This window comes from Aquarana catesbeiana, linkage group LG12 (assembly GCF_042186555.1).
Source record: "Aquarana catesbeiana isolate 2022-GZ linkage group LG12, ASM4218655v1, whole genome shotgun sequence".
Classification (NCBI taxonomy): domain Eukaryota; kingdom Metazoa; phylum Chordata; class Amphibia; order Anura; family Ranidae; genus Aquarana; species Aquarana catesbeiana.
In genome coordinates, this window is record NC_133335.1 from 152686947 (window position 1) to 152701815 (window position 14869).

The window sequence follows — 14869 nt, forward strand, 5'->3', positions numbered from 1 at the left end:
CGCTCCCCCCTAACCTGCAGACTTTTATCACTCCCCGAGTCCTTTTAAATACAATAGTACTGACCTACCTGATGCCTATACTGACCACTACACTAACCTACTTCATTTCAACACTGACCAACCTGATTCCTTTACTGACCATTACACACTACACTGACCACTATACTATACTATACTGTCCACTACACTAAGAACTACACTGACCACTATACTATACTGTCCACTACACTAAGAACTACACTGATCACTATACTGCCCACTACACTACACTGACCGCTATACTGTCCACTACACTGACCACTATACTGTCCACTATACTATACTGTCCACTACACTAAGAACTACACTGACCACTATACTGTCCACTACACTACACTGACCACTATACTGTCCACTACACTGACCACTATACTGTCCACTACACTAAGAACTACACTGACCACTATACTGTCCACTACACTACACTGACCACTATACTGTCCACTACACTGACCACTATACTGTCCACTACACTAAGAACTACACTAACCACTATACTGTCCACTACACTGACCACTATACTGTCCACTACACTGACCACTATACTGTCCACTACACTACACTGACCACTATACTGTCCATTACACTGACCACTATACTGATCACTACACTGAGAACTACACTGTCCACTACACTATACTATACTGACCACTATACTACACTGAGAACTACACTACAGTGACCATTACACTGTCCACTACACTACACTGACCACTATACTACACTGACCACTATACTATACACTCCACTACACTGTCCACTACACTATACTGACCACTACACTATACTGTCCACTATATTGACCACTACACTGAGAACTACACTACACTGACCACTATACTGTCCACTACACTACACTGTCCACTACACTACACTGACCACTACACTACACTGACCACTACACTATACAGACCACAATACTACACTGTCCACTACACTACACTGACCACTATACTACACTGACCACTACACTATACTGACTACAATACTACACTGACCACTACACTACACTGACCACTACACTGTCCACTACACTACACTGACCACTACACTATACTGACCACAATACTACACTGACCACTACACTATACTGACCACTACACTGTCCACTACACTACACTGACCACTACACTGTCCACTACACTACACTATACAGACCACAATACTACACTGTCCACTACACTATACTGACCACTACACTATACTGACTACAATACTACACTGTCCACTATACTACACTGTCCACTACACTACACTGTCCACTACACTACACTGTCCACTATACTACACTGTCCACTACACTACACTGTCCACTACACTATACTGACCACAATACTACACTGACCACTACACTACACTATACAGACTACAATACTACACTGTCCACTATACTACACTGACCACTACACTACACTGTCCACTACACTACACTGAACACTATACTACACTGTCCACTACACTACACTGACCCCTATACTACACTGTCCACTACACTACACTGTCCACTACACTATATTGACCACAATACTACACTGACCACTACACTACACTATACAGACTACAATACTACACTGTCCACTATACTACACTGACCACTACACTAAACTGTCCACTACACTACACTATACTGTCCACTACACTACACTGTCCACTACACTACACTGTCCACTACACTATACTGACCACCATACTACACTGTCCACTACACTGTCCACTACACTACACTGACCACTATACTACACTGTCCACTACACTACACTGTCCACTACACTATATTGACCACAATACTACACTGACCACTACACTACACTGTCCACTACACTATACTGACCACTATACTACACTGTCCACTATACTACACTGACCACTATACACCACTGTCCACTACACTACACTGTCCGCTACACTACACTACACTGTCCACTACACTATACTGACCACTATACTACACTGTCCACTACACTGTCCACTACACTATACTGACCACTACACTACACTGTCGACTACATTATACTGACCACTATACTACACTGTACACTATACTGTCCTGCCTAGTCTTCCTATACTGACACTACATATAGGGCGCCTGTCTCTTCTCTCCCTCCCCCCATGTTTATCCATTCCTCACCTTTTTGTCTTGCATCGGTCTGGAGGATAGGAGGAAGAGGAGAAGACAGATACCCCGGCGGCTCACACTCTCCAGTGCTCGTCTCCCCCGCGCTCCGGCCAGCATGTTCATTGTTTCCCGGCGCACTGTGATTGGGTGTATGGGGGTCATGTGCGGAGGCGGGACTTCAGGAGCAACCGTGATCGTGGATAGGCCAGCCCCACGCCGCACATGACCCCCATACGCCCAATCACAGGGCGCCAAACACTGGACATGGCGGCGGAGCGCGGGGGACACAGGAAATTAAATTAGGAGGAGGCAGCCAGTAGTGACACTACTGGCACGAAATTGCGCCCCCCTAAATGATGCGCCCGGGGCCACAGCACCCCCCGCACCCCCCACGCTACGCCACTGTCTCCCAGGCCTCTCCCTACATCCTCCCCGCCCCCAGTACCAACCAATATGATCACTTCTCCTCTCGGCCAATCGACTTGACCCAATTTCTGATTGGTCGGGAGGAGAAGCAGGAAGGCAATTTGTTATTGTCACACAGCTGGGTGGGCTCAGGGAGCAGAGCTTTGTGCCCCGAATCCACCCTTTTTTTAAGCCAATTAGAGCCTCAGACTCTAATCAAGTACTTAGAGTCTGAGGCTCTAAAAAGAAAAACCCTATTGAAATACATATGTCCGGCGCCCTGCATATGGTTTAGGGGGGAGGCACCCCTGTGTCCCGTATGGAGCTGCTGCCACTGTTCAGGGGTATGGTAGTATGGTTTTCAGTAGAGGAGGAAGAGGGAGCACCAGGCAAGCTGACTGCTCTGTGCATGGGAGGAAGAAAATGATGTAGGCTTCATGAGCCAGTCAATAACTTCCTCTGCATGCTGTGACTGAATTGGTCAGCAACTGTGGCTAAGGAAATAGATTGCTTGTATCACAACATGGTGGAATTGTGGATACGCTCATTGTAAAAAGGTGCCACATGCAATCTATAGTGGAAGATTGGATGAGGACAAAAATATGGACTTTTTAGGCACAGGTATACAAGTTTGATAAAACATAATCAGTTTATTACAGAAAAAATTTAAAAACATTCATATCTTAAAAAAAAGAACATGAAACACATATTGCCTAAAAGGTATTTGTATCCAATACCACTATTACCATCGCAACCTAGTTCTGGTAAGTATGAGTGAGAGGTGTCACCCCAGTATGAGTTTTAAATTTTGAGAGTGAACCCACATCCCTATGTGATACAAAACACAAAAACACCCACAAGGAGTGTAGCTCCTCTAATGGGATTTTGAAAAGGGTCACTCACAATGGAAGTACAAAAGTGGAAGAAAATATTAAAATATATGATATTTATTGGAAAAAGATTTAAAAAAGGGTCACCATGACCTAGTGATTATGCATAATTAAAATGGATGCACATAAATGAATAAAGGGAGATTGTAAACACAGGACAATAACCAATTCTGTTGAGAAAATTGATATACAACAATAGATAAATGACCTGACGTTTCGAGGTATAGTAGGTAGACCTCTTCTTCAGGGGTAGCAGATTTGGTCACAATGAATTTTTACATCTAAAAGATTGTAGAACAGAATAGAAATAAACAAACAGAAAAAAGGCTTATTCATAGGCATACGCGGTAAGTAGAAAACTTGCATAACATGGCCCAAGTAATGTAATATATAGTACAACATTTATTAGACTAACATGTATGTGCAAATACTGACCACTTGTGTTGACAATGCATTTTCCAGGACATCCCCAGCATCCAATAGGAAGAGATCGATCAGCCACAGCTCCACGGATGCCGAGGACAGGAGGGCGGGAAGAGATGGGAGGAAAAAGAACTGTAGAGTGGAGAGGGAACACCTGGACCCGGTGCTAGATCCACAGAGTAGGCAAAAGACCCCAGTAGGTGCAGCAGCTCCACAAAGGGCACACCAAAGGAAAACACATCCACCCCTCACAAAGGGGACAGCCCAAAGCCAGTTCCAATGAGCTGGCTGGTCGTCTCACCCGGCCATTGGAATGTAAATAAAGTAAAATCTAATCAGAAGCTTGTTCTGTGTAAAAGAAACCTGATATTGCTTAGTCACTGTGAAAATCTCTATAAAGGGTTGTATCAACCCTAACAGTCATAGCCAAGCATTAAGTCCAAAAGACATACCCCAAATCTTAACTTGTAATATATGGGACCACAGATTCCAAAGCCCAAGGAGGGGAAGGACAGACCGGTAATGTCGATCTAAGAGTGTTTCTGAAAGGAGTATAACTACTACAGGTTTTAGATGGATTGTGTATTTCCTCCACGTCGACCTTGGTGGCCATCGATGTGGAGGCTTTATACAGCTCAATACCCCATAACAAGGGTCTTAGCTGTATTCGACATGTCATTTTGCAGGATAATAGATTTAATTAAAAAATGAGCGAGTTCTTGTTGGGTTCCCTTGACTATATTCTCCAACACAACCATTTCACATTCAATGGCTCCCATTTCCTCCAGGTGCAGGGGGTTGCGATGGGGACTTCTTGTGCCCCATTGTATGCCAACCTGTACCTGGGGGAATGGGAGCGCATGATCAATCAGTCTGAGGCCCTGGCCCCCTTTATGAAAAACGGGGGTCTCTGGCTTAGATTTATTGATGATGATGATTTATTGATGATGTCTTCCTCATATGGGATGGCCCGCAATACCAACTAGAACTTTTTTTGAAGCACCTCAATAAAAACAACTTCAATCTAACTTTTACAATGACCTCCAACAGATCCTCAATAACTTTTTTGGATGCCAAATATATATATAGGAAGCCGATGGCTGGCAATACTATACTGCATGCCAGTAGCTTTCACCCTACAGCTTTAAATGCGTCCATCCCCTTCAGTCAATACTTAAGGATACAGAGGAACGTTTTCAAGAAGGAGGCTGATCTACTTAGGGAAAGATTACTCCTACGCGGCTACTCCAAATCATGTCTTAAGAAGGCCTACAATAGAGCACTATTGAAAACAAGAAATGACTTGTTATACAATCCTTCATCTAAAAATACCAAAAAAATCAGATTTCCATTATTACTAGGTTTTGCAACCAACAGGAAATTTTCAAAAAAATTGCCAGCAAATATTGGCATGTCCTTTCCATGAACGATAGGCCCATATGTAAGCAAAAATCCATCATTTACTTTTAAAAGGGCAAGATCCCTCAAAGATTACTTGGTGTCCAGTGAATTTAACAACGCGGGTCGACGTGATCCCTGCAAATACCCAGGTACTTTTACCTGTGGTGGCTGCAACTATTGTCGCTACATGAACACTGCACGTAATGTGATACTTCCCAATGGAGAACGGTATCGCCCCAAACACTACGCGAACTGTCAGACGACTGATGTATATCTCTTGCTCTGTGACTGCTTCTGCTTTTATGTAGGCAAAACTATTCAGCCCCTTTGGCGACGTGCCTACCGACACATTGTGTCAATGCAGACCAGCAACCCTAGCCTCCCATTGGGGAGACATGTTAGGGACCTACATGACGGGGTTGCCCCCAAGTTTTCTTTCCTAATATTGGATAGGATTTACGAGGGGGGGATACCAACAAGTCACTCATGCAGGCTGAACAGAGGTGGATATTAAGTACAGCTGTATTTAAATAACCTGATCCCCACTACTCACACCTGCTCACGGCGTCCTACAGATCACGCTGAGGACTGACAGCCTGCATGGTAAGCTTTTTTGCCTTTGTTGAGAAGACGCTTCATTGCTCTAAATATTAGGATCATTATCTGCTTATGAACTTATATAGTTCCCCTTCTCATTTCCGTGCTCTATGCTTCCAGACCACCTATATTGGATACTCTTTAGGGAAGTTATACTCCTTTCAGAAACACTCTTGGATCGACATGACCTGTCTGTCCTTCCCCTCCTTGCTTAACGCCTTTGGAATCTGTGGTCCCATATATTACAAGTCAAGATTTGGGGTATGTCCTTTGGACTTTATGCTTGGCTATGACTGTTAGGGTCGATACAACCCTTTGTAGAGATTTTCACAGTGACTAAGAAATATCAGGTTTCTTTTACACAGAACAAGCTTCTAATTAAATTTTACTTTATTTACATTCCAGTGGCCGGGTGAGACAACCAGCCAGCTCATCGGAACTGACTTTTGTCTGTCCCCTTTGTGAGGGGTGGATGTGTTTTACTTTGGGGGTGCCCTTTGTGGAGCTGCTGCACCTACTGGGGTCTTTTGCCTACTCTGGGAATCTAGCACCTGGTCCAGGTGTTCCCTCTCCACTCTACAGTTCTTCCTCCTCCCATCTCTTCCCGCCCTCCTGTCCTCTGGCCTCTGTGGAGCTGTGGCTGATCCATCTCTTCCTATTGGATGCTGGGGATGTCCTGGAAAATGCATTGTCAACACAAGTGGTCAGTATTTGCACATACATGATAGTCGAATAAATGTTGCACTATATATTACATTACTTGGGCCATGTTATACAAGTTTTCTACTTACCGCATATGCCTATAAATACGCCTTTTTTCTGTTTGTTTATTTCTATTCTATTCTACAATCTTTTCAATGTAAAAATTCATCGTGACCAAATCTGCTATCCCTGAAGAAAAGGTCTACCTACTATACCTCGAAACGTCAGGTCATTTATCTATTGTTGTAAATCAATTTTCTCAATAGAATTGGTTATTGTCCTGTGTTTACAATCTCCCTTTATTCATTTATGTTCATTTATTATGCATAATCACTAGGTCATGTGACCCATTTTTAAATCTTTTTCCAATAAATATCATATATTTTAATATTTTCTTCCACTTTTGTACTTCCATTGTGAGTGACCCTTTTCAAAGTCCCATTAGAGGAGCTACACTCCTTGTGAGTGTTTTTGTGTTTTGTATCACATAGGGATGTGGGTTCACTCTCAAAATGTAAAACTCATACTGGGGTGACACCTCTCACTCATACTTACCAGGACTAGGTTGCGATGGTTATAGTGGTATTGGATACAAACATGCTTTGCCACTGCTGTGTGTGATCCTGCCACTGCTTTGTTGTGCAGGACCTGCTTGTTTGAGGCATTCACTCTCTACTACCTCCATGTATAATACCCTTGCCTCTGCTTTTAGGCCTACCTGCATTTTGGTTTTATCAGGTCTATACCTAACTGTAGTAGTCTGAGGTAGTTTGGGGGCACACTGTTTTAGCACTTTTTTCCTTTCAAATGATATGGCAGTATGCTTCGAAAAAAGGCAGCTCCTAAAATATTGTATCAGCAACAAATGAATGCTGCGCTATGAGCACCCATAAATGAAACCACTTTCACCCCCTTCCTGCCCAGGCCAATTTTAAGCTTTCAGCACTGTCACACTTGTGCCGCGTACAGACGATCAGAATTTCCGACAACCAAACCGTGGATTTATTTCCGACGGATGTTGGCTGAAACTTGTGTTGCATACACACGAACGCACAAATGTTTTCGGAAATTCCGATGGGCTAGAACGCACTGACGTACGACAGTTATGACGGGACTAGAAAAAGGAAGTTCAATAGTCAGTGCGCCACCCTTTAGGATCCTTCTGCTAATCTCGCTTTAGTAGAAGCTTGGTGAGAGACGATTCGGTCTTTTCAGCCTTGTGTTTTCCGATCGTTACTGCTCTTCAGTTTGTGCGTCCGTATCTGGTTTTCAGTGCGTGTAATCAGTTTGCATCTGTTTTTCAGTGCGTGCTATTTCTAGTACGTATTTGATTCTCAGTGCGTTCTTGTCTGCTAGTTTCTGATTTTCAGCTCTTTCTTCTCGGGTTCTTTCTGATTTTCAGTGTGTTCTGTTAGTTCGTTTTGACCAGCCGACCATTTTGAAGCCATGTTGCGGTTACGTACTCGTCACAGAGTTCATGCTTCGCAGGGGCTTGGTGTTGGGGTTCTTACTTTGACTCAAGTCCAGTCCATTAACAGGGTGGGGAGGAGTTCATGAACGAAGACTTGGTTGCTCCAGCGTGACCAATTCTCTCCCATGCCTTTGTTGCGGGAGATCCAGGAGAATAATCCTGATGATTTCAGGAATTATCTCCGGATGACGGACCCCATTTTTCACCGTTTGTTGGCTTTGCTGTCCCCTTATATTACGAAGCAGGACAACTGCATGTGACAAGCCATCACTCCCGAGCAGAGGCTCGTCGCTACCTTGCGGTACTTGGCGACGGGGAGAAGTCTAAAGGACTTCAAGTTCTCAACAGGCATCTTTCCCCAGGCATGTATTTTGTCAGCTCCATTGTAGTGCTTTACCCTAAATACCCCCTAAATTGTGTACAAATGTTATTTTTGTCCTTAAATTCAGGCAGAGTGCAAGAGGCTTTTTCTTTTGGGGCCAAAACTCATTTGGAACCCTCCCTCCCCCCCAAACCGATACCAATACTCTATCTGCTGACTTTGCCAAACCCATACACACTATATCTACCTCTTTTGTGTTCATATTTATGGATTAATTCACCAAAGCATGTAGTGAAAGGTCCTGCCTGAATACTTTCAAATGGTATTGTTTAAAGTTTTGCACTCCTATTATCTTGATAGGTAGTTGCAGAATGTAAAAATGTGCTTCAATTTGGACAGTGTGTATTCATATTTTTGTATTATGACACTTCTTACCTGTCCAGTGGGCTGCCAATAGTGTAAGTAAGGAGGGGCTGGCCAAAGTAACACACATTATTTATGAATTCAGCTCTCAATGAAGTGGAGATCTACATCTACATCTACCCCCCCCCCCTAAAATTTTTAAATGGGCCATCAGAGGGGGGTGAGGAATCTGATAAGTGGACCTTATATTTTTGTCTTTAAATACTCCTTAAAATAAATGTTTTATTCTTATGTTGGCCAAGAATGTTTGTCTAATCTGCTTGCAATGTTATGTGCAAAAGTACTATTTTTTTTTCTTGTTTGACTCCACAGTTTCCTTCAACGCCACAGGAATGGCAGACTGGCTTCCCAACTTGCCCAGTGGTGGGACTTTCCCAACTGCGGAGAGGCAATTGATGGGAAACACATCCACATCATGCCACCCCCCAACTCAGGGTCATACAATTAATTACAAGGGGTTTAATAGTATTGTGATGTTGGCGGTGGTGTCGGCGACATTTGAGTTTCTCTATGTGGATGTGGGGAAGAATGGCCGGATGACAGATGGTGGAGTCATCGCCCAGACCGAGTTCTACGGACGGCTACAGCTGAGTGGTGACTTGGGCTTGCCACCTGCAGAAGACAACGTGGCTGGTCTACCGTTCATCTTTGTCACTGATGAAGCATTTGGGCTTGGTGTTCACCTGATGCGGCCGTTCCCGATGAGGACCCCCACCCCGGAGCAGAGGTTTTTTTAACTACCAGCTGGCCAGAGCTTTCGGGATAATGGCCAGCCGGTTCCGCCTATTCCTGACGCCAATCAACATGGCGCAATATAAACTAAACCATATAATACTTGCTTGCTGCATTCTACACAACGTTCTCAGGAGAAATGCTACAAACCATGTGGCCTCAGTTGGGCCTGAGACCGGATTTCCAGAACAAAAAACAACCCTGACGGCGCTTGAAGCTGGCCGTCCTGGCTTGCCCCCCCCCCCCCAAGTGCCCGCGAGGTCCGTCAAAATATATGGAATACTTTGCGGGTAGGGGGGCCATTGATATGTCAGCAAATGTTTGATAAACATTTTTAAAATACATTTTTTTGTTAATATTAAATAATATTTAGCTGTCTCCTAGGTTCTCCAATGGGGGTTTCTTTTTGGCCATTTTCTTAAATAGTGCAAAAGTAATTTAGTTGATACATGAGGTGACAATCTCTTCTTCAGCTAACTATTATGTTGTGGGTTTGCTACACACACACACAATGTTTTTGTTGTTAATGTATGTAATGTATTAATGATAAAAAAAACACATCCTTTTCAGCACCATGAATGAATTGTTTTGAGTCCCACTGCACTGAAACAGCACTTGTAGTAAAAAGTGGATTTGCCTTTAGTAAATAACCCCCTTTGTCACTGTAAACACCAAATTACTACAAAAACTGATATTGAGTATTGAAAGAAGAAGCCACACTTTGTTGAGTAGAAAACATTTTACTCAAAGCACATTCACATGTGCGTTAGAAAAGGGTTTTTGAACAAACCAACATATTTGTTGTATAACATTTTTAGGTTTGGCAGTACAAATAGCCTTTTTTGGGTTAAACAGGCATGTTTAAAACCATAAACATACACAACTCAGGAACTTACAAAGTTCAACTTTGACAAAGTGAAGGCAATATCATACATTAGTATGTCCAAACTGTGTTGATATTGCCTTCATCAGATGGGGTGATGTCACCCCTGTGAAAGCCAAATTTTGAAGATGCACACAAATTGCGAGTCAAAATGTGGATTTTCCTCATGATCCCATGCCTAATGTCAACATGTGCTAGCTCCCATCATAGGGGATCAATGGACGTGTTTCGGGGGTGCAACCCCCTCCTCTCATCTACTTTAGTTGCGAGGAAGGGGTTGCACCCACAAAACGCGTACCTTGATATCCCGTGATAGCAGATAGCACATGTTGACACACTGTGTGCATCTTCAAAATTTGGCTTTCTAAAAAATGTTTAAAATATGTGAAAATCAGAAAAATACAAACAAACTTGAATAATTTTAGGGTGTTTTTGATTCTGCCTAAAACATCAATGATGTTTTTGAGTCTTTTTTCCACATCATTGATGTTCTCCTTGATCTTCTGTAAATCACGATTGCACACCATGATCTCCCCGATGAGGACGTGTGCACTTGCACTTGTGAAATGAGATTCTTCTTCCACAACATCCACATCACCTAAAATAAAAAAAAACACACCATATATTATAAATATGCAGGCATACATCTATTACCTGAAGCTGTGGTCTCAGACACTTACCTGTTGTGGTCACTATTTCGCCCACTTCATAAACCTCTCCTTCCTCCACATCCTGAGGCTGTGGTATTGTGAGTTCCCCTTCTTTAGGAGGTTGGGGGTCCCTGGTGACCTCTGACATCCTGAGTCTTTTCTCCCCTTTGTGAATTAAAAAATAGGTATACTTAGCACACAGATATTTGAGGCCAGAAATAGGAAGATGAAACATTGCTTGAAGTGTCTTAAAATTGTCTGTTTTGGCAGAGTTCCAAGCTGAAAACATGATTTTTATGCCTTTCTAAAGCTGGAATAATTACCTGTTTTGTGCAAGTTTCACACATGTAGAGAACCCTAGTATCCACTGGAGCACCTGTGTGGAACACCCTATAAAGTTTGTTCTGGTGTCCCACACTAGTGCTCCTGCGTCCAGATGTGTAAACAGCTGCTGAATGTCCTCTCCTTACACTGAATCAAGTTTGCATTTCATTCTAGTTACAAACCCATCTAGACAACAATGTAATAAACTTCTTTTAATACAAATAGGCATGAACAAATGTAGTTAACCTGCATCTGCCAAAAACATTGTATTAGTGAGCGAACGAACGATGTTTACTACAAACGATTACTGTGCCCACGAACCTGAAACTTGCCATTTTAAACTGTACAGTAAAGAAAAGCACATGGAGCAGCATGAACGTAATAATAATAGTAATGCATGACTAAATACTTACTTTTTTGCAGCACTCTTCATTTTTCTGTACTGAACCTGCTCCTTCAATTGAGCTCTGACCATCGTTTCTTCAGTTGATCCTTGGATCGCTGTACCCCAAAATTCTTCTGCAGACTTTTCACAACTTTAGCCATGATCTTGGCCTTTCTCACATTTGGGTTTGGGTAAGGTCCATGCTTCCCATCATAGTCGGCCCTCTTCAAGATGTCCGCCATCTCTACAAAGGACATATTTGAGGCCTTAAATCTCCTGGATGGGGACGTTTGTGGCTCCGGGCTTTCGTCGTTGCTGCTCTCCTCTGTATGCACTTGCTCTTTCTTCGCCATGTGCTCTCCCACTGCGCTGAAAGAGAAGGGGCGGGAATATACTAGAAAGAAGGACAGGGGCGCACGAAGTTTCACAAATGCGCAAAGTATATAAAGCGTAACACGCGTGTCTTGTACGTACGATCTGTGAGCGGAGGACGGAGTAGCGTAAGCACCGATCGTGATAACGAAGGTACAATTTGAACTTGGGGCATCAGTGGTCTATACTGCTTAGAGATTGAGGCCTATATTGGGACAAGATTAGGAGAGTTTAGCCTGACATTAGGGTTTGTCTTGTGTTGTGTCTTGCAGATAAAATGGATCGATTCAATGATCACGACTTCCTCCCTGAATTCATTGATATGTACAGAGAGCTGCCCTGTCCGTGGCAGGTAAAACACCCCTTTTATACTAATAAAAGAAAGAGGCAGGCAGCGCTGGAACAATTGCTGGAATTGGTGAAGCCGCAGATCCCCACGGCAAACATCAACTATTTGAAGGCCAAAATTGGTGGCCTGAGGAGCACATATAATAGAGAGCACAAGAAGGTCCAGGATTCCATGAGATCAGGAGCAGCAGCAGATGACGTTTATGTCCCCCAGGCTCTGGTACTATGACAGACTGCGATTTCTGTCAGACCAGAGTGAAATCAGGCCATCACTCTCAACCCTTTCTTCCACACTTCCTTCCACTCTTCCTTCCACCTCAGATGAGGCTTCAGAAGTCCAACCTGGGACCCAGGAAGAAGATGTGGAGGAGCCCAGCTTAAGTCAGGTATAACATATTTCTCAAAATTGTGTTTGATTGATGAACAATAAACTAAAACTATGTCCCATTTTCATACACCGGAAAGCCTCAGCCAGGAGGAGGCTGTGAAAAGTGGCAGCTAGGAGGTGGCGGGGGAAAGTGGCAGCCAGGAGGTGGTGGGGGAAAGTGGCAGCCAGGAGGTGGCCAGGCCCAGTAGCCTGACCGAATCCCAGGTTCCTCCCCTCCGCCTTCCAACAAAAAGTACCAGGGATGGGAAGAACGTGCAGGAGTCAGCACTTTCTTTGATTTGGGAGGCTACTGCGGCCCTCAGAACCACCCCCAATCTTCAAGAGGCCTATGCCTGCATGGTAGCCAGCAAAATGCAGGAAATGGAGGTGGGCCAACACCTCTTATGTGAGGAAGTGATCTATCTGGCCCTAAATAAGGGGTTGAGGGGCAAACTCACAAGCAAAACCCACCTGTGTGAGTTGGACCATCCACCTCCACCTCCTGTCACAACTCCAACACCAGAGCCACAGCCCAGAAGCAAGTGTGGAAGCAAGCGTGGAAGGAAGACAAGAGAGTGATGGCCTGGGTTCAGTTTGGTCTGACAAAAGATGCAGGCTGTTGTAAGACCACAGCCTCAGGACATACATGTCATCTGCTGCTGCTCCCTATTAAATAGACTCCTCAGGCTACCAATTTTTCCTGTCAAATAATTGAAGTCTGCCCTGGGGTACAAAGGCTTCGCCAATTTCACCAGTTTATCCAGCGTTGCCTTTCTCTTTATTTTGTTATGACCCCTAATAAATGCCTATTTTATTTTCACAAATACTTGGCTATGTGTTTTAGGACAAAGGACAGTTTGTTTGTGAGTAGACAGGTACATTTCAAAAAGACAATGTCAAATTAACAAGGGACACCAACACCAACCAATTTCTTTGAGGTTAAAAAATACAAGATAATAATGGTGTTGTGGTAACTTGACACACAAAACGAGAACACATATTATGGAGATCACTATAAAAAAAAAAATTAAAAAAAAAAAAAAAAAAAAATCATGAGATCTTGATAAAAAAAAAAAAAAAGATCACGATATAAAAAAAAAAACAAAAACAAAAAAAAAACATTATTCTGGAGATCTGGCAAAAAAAAAAAAAAAAAAAAAGATTATTCATGAGATCACGAGAAATAATAAAGAAATGTGTGAATATCAGCAGCAAAACAACTTCATTATTCTACCATTATAAAGAAAAGGAGAATGCGCTGCATTAAAAGATTTAAAACTTTGCAGCGTGACGAATATGCTATCTCCATTACGGCATTACGAGCACTACTTTTACCAGACCGAGCACTTTCGTTTCATACTTGATTCAGAGCATGCGTGGAATTTTGTGCGTCGGAATTGTCTACACACGCTCGGAATTTACGACAACAGATATTGTTATCGGAAAATTTGAGAACCAGCTCTCAAATTTTGTTTGACGGAAAATCCGACAAAAAATGTTCGATGGTGCCTACACACGGTTGGAATTTCCAACAAGCTCACATTGAACATTTGTTGTCGGAAATACTGATCGTCTGTACGCGGCATTTGAGTGACAATTCATTTTCATTTTCAATTCAAGTCATGCAACACTGTACCCAAATAATATTTTATCTTTTTTTGGAGACAGAGTTTTCTTTTGGTGTTAATCACCACTGGCGTTTTTATTTTGTGTTCAATATAGTGCCTTAAAAAAGTATTCATACCCCTTGAAATTTTCCAAATTTTGTCATGTTACAACCAAAAATGGAAATGTATTTTATTGGGATGCTATGTGATAGACCAACAGAAAGTGGCGCATAATTGTGAAGTGGAAAGAAAATGAAAAATGGTTTTCAAAAATGTTTACAAATTAATATCTTAAAAGTGTAGCATGCATTTGTATACAGAGTCCATCTGTGTGTAATTTAATATAAATGCAGCTGTTCTGTGAAGCCCTCAGAGGTTTGTTAGAGAACTTTAGTAAACAGATCGCATCATG

The 14869-nt window shown here is 42.8% G+C and overlaps 1 protein-coding gene across 6 annotated transcripts in view; it reads right to left on the reverse strand.

The window, feature by feature from the left end:
- Positions 1–14869, reverse strand: part of LOC141113174 (ATP-dependent RNA helicase DHX58-like) — a 138898-nt gene that overhangs the window by 91504 nt on the left and 32525 nt on the right. The window lies entirely within an intron of this gene.